Below are 2,941 nucleotides of genomic sequence, written 5' to 3'. Positions count from 1 at the left end.
AATTGACAATACACATCTATGTTATATATGGAACCTTAAAAATTTGCTGCTTCAAATTCAACCTACTAGAGAACCAAAAAAGATAAATTTGGGTGTGAATAGTGTGCAATGCTGTTCACCCAAGGATGATACTATTCATAGTACAATTTATCTTTTTGTTCCTCTAACTGTAAGTCAAATTTGAAGCAAAAATTACAACCCCTAGGTATTTTGTATAAAGTTTTAGATTTTTTCACAATTTCAAAATACGATTTTTATGTGTTGATCCTAGGATCTCACCTAAAGTAGAGATCCTATACAAGTCTCCGCGTGATAGTTGTAGTCTTGTAGACACCGTGGGATATTGAATTTTTGGCAGAAAGGACACCCTGCCCAATTCATTGATAAAAAGGACCACCTGCGAATACAGTTGACAAAAAAAGACCATGTCGGGTGTGGCGGCAGAGCCCCCAGACGACACGTGGAGGTTGCTGCCGGAGGCAGTGGCAGCAGCGTCCTACCGTCGAGCGTTGTGGCGGCACGTTACACTCCAGCGTCGCCGTCCGTCCGCCGTCTAGCGAAGCGGGCCATGCCGCCGGAGCAAGGGGCAACATGCTCAGCTGACATATGCCACCACATGCGATGGAGGCAGGTCCTCAAGCGGGAATCCTCCCCGGCAGGCCGACGCATGGTGCACTGATTTTGATGCTAGAGGTAGGGCTGCGTGGAGGCCGACCACACCTTCACTGATTTGGACTAAAGTGGACTAAAGAAACGACACTGATTCCGAGTCGATGTGGAGACAAACTGTGTTGATTTTCATGTGACTTTACTGATTGTGATGATTCTCGCTCGGGGAAGTTTGCAACGTTTTTATCAGTGGATGCACTCCAGTGTACAAAAATTAGACCGAGATTTGTAACGGTGGACTGGCGCTGATTTCGATAACACACTGCGAAAGATGCTTGACCGTTCTTTATAAACGTGAGTGAGTTTCGTCTGCGCGGAATCAGTCACTCACTCTCTCATGCTTTGCCTCTCGCTCTAAACTCACACGCTTAATGTACGGTGCAACACTCAATCTCTCTCGCTCTAGCCTCTTGCTGTGAACTCACGTTTAGTGTACGATGCAAAATCAGATTGAGTTGCAGAGAAGATAGATCAAGGTAAGTTTTTTTTTCCGATAAAGGAGTTTAGCCCCAGCCTCTGCATCAATAGATGCACACGGCTTGCTTTATTAATTAAAGTATCAAGTCACAGAACGTTCATCATCACTTATTACAATCATGGAAAAGCTAAGGTCGATACATGAATCAACCAGCTGAAAATATGGCACTCAGAAAAGCTATGCATTTGCTATTCTATTAAGATGCCGCCACCCAGTAGCCTGTAAAAAGAAGTCCTGAGCAACCACTAGCATCCGGTTGCATCCAATAACCATATCCGCCCGCTGTTCCACCGGGAGAAGGAAAACCCATTGCTGGATTGAATGAGCAGCTCGCCGGATAACCTGCAAAAAATTAGTTTCACTTTGATTGTTAAATACCAAATCATTTCGAGTTCTCCAAACAGCCCAACAAATGGCCGACACACCAATACGAATCTTTTGTTTGTCATTTTTGCTCACACCATTCAGCCATCTACCAAACATATTAGTAACACTAGTTGAATGCCCGTGCTTCGCCACGGCTCAAAAGACTTATCTAATTGGTAGAATAAAAAATTATAAGAATGGAATTAATAGACCCAATTATAAGATCGTAAATTTCATTATCTTTACTATTAAAATGAAATCAGTGACTCAATTAGCGGTGAGAAAGTTTGGTGAAACTCACCACCGGCAAAAGCTGCATTCTAGACTTTAGGCCTTGATTTCTAGCTAGCAATAATAATCTTGTAAGCGCTCTATCTCCAAAATCTCCGCTTTCTCTCCGACAATGATATTTTGGTGAAAGCTGCTGCAAGGATCATTTAGAGAAACCAGTTTGAAGCCAGCAAAGCTTATGTGTCTAGAAATCTGAACTTCAAAGCACACCATCATGCTAAGTTGGCCCTTAAATTACAGAGTAGATTGTCAAACTATTAGAGCTATTTTGTACAATCTCAACAATCACTTGTTTTTTTGTCGTCAATACAGCGAGAGGGTACAAAACAAGTATGGGAATTGTTTCTTCATTTAGTCACCGACCTTCAGCGGCACGCCCTAGAATCAATTTACTCCCTCCCACCCATCAGAAAAGGCTAATAACTCCCATCTTAATTCATCGTACATGTTAACTAAAACCACAAATACTAAGTCCATAATCAATTCTCCACAAATTTTGTTGCATCACAACCTTTTTTCAATCCATGTCACATGTCACGTCCCCACAACCGTATCTGGACCGCAACATCTGATTTTGTGAAGTACCGCTAGACGGAGGCACCAAAGACGTACAGACGTACTGAACGAGTCGAAGTAGCTTCGAAGCATGTCGCCCCACTCCGCCTTTGCGTCTCCTCCGTCGGATATCTTGAATGTTCCCTACAGCACTACTTCGGTTTCACGCCCGCGGCGTTGCCCGAGCAACGACCTTCTTCCCATTCACCTAGACGACGATTACACCGACATCCATCGAGAGGCTCATCTCCGCCGATGCAACAACAACAACACAATAGTCTTCACTAACTTCATTTGGTGAAGGTAGGAGCTTGGTTTGTTCTTGATCCCGAGAAAATTGGTATAGAAAAATCCAATTAGCCACCCCTTTCCTGGTGAAATGACCATGCATGTATAACTTAATATTTCAGTTCTATCATTTAAATGATAAATCGACTTGATTGGAACTCATGAGCTAATGCAAATCTCACATCTTTGTTGTCTTTCTGCTCCCGATGATCTCTTCCCTAGTATTCTCCTTTCCACCAAACTCTTTTCTCGATTCAAACTCTCCTTTGTATGAACTTAAATACCAAGAGAGAT

This window comes from Lolium rigidum, chromosome 1, assembly GCF_022539505.1.
Source record: "Lolium rigidum isolate FL_2022 chromosome 1, APGP_CSIRO_Lrig_0.1, whole genome shotgun sequence".
In the NCBI taxonomy this organism is placed as follows: domain Eukaryota; kingdom Viridiplantae; phylum Streptophyta; class Magnoliopsida; order Poales; family Poaceae; genus Lolium; species Lolium rigidum.
This window is presented reverse-complemented; position numbering follows the sequence as displayed.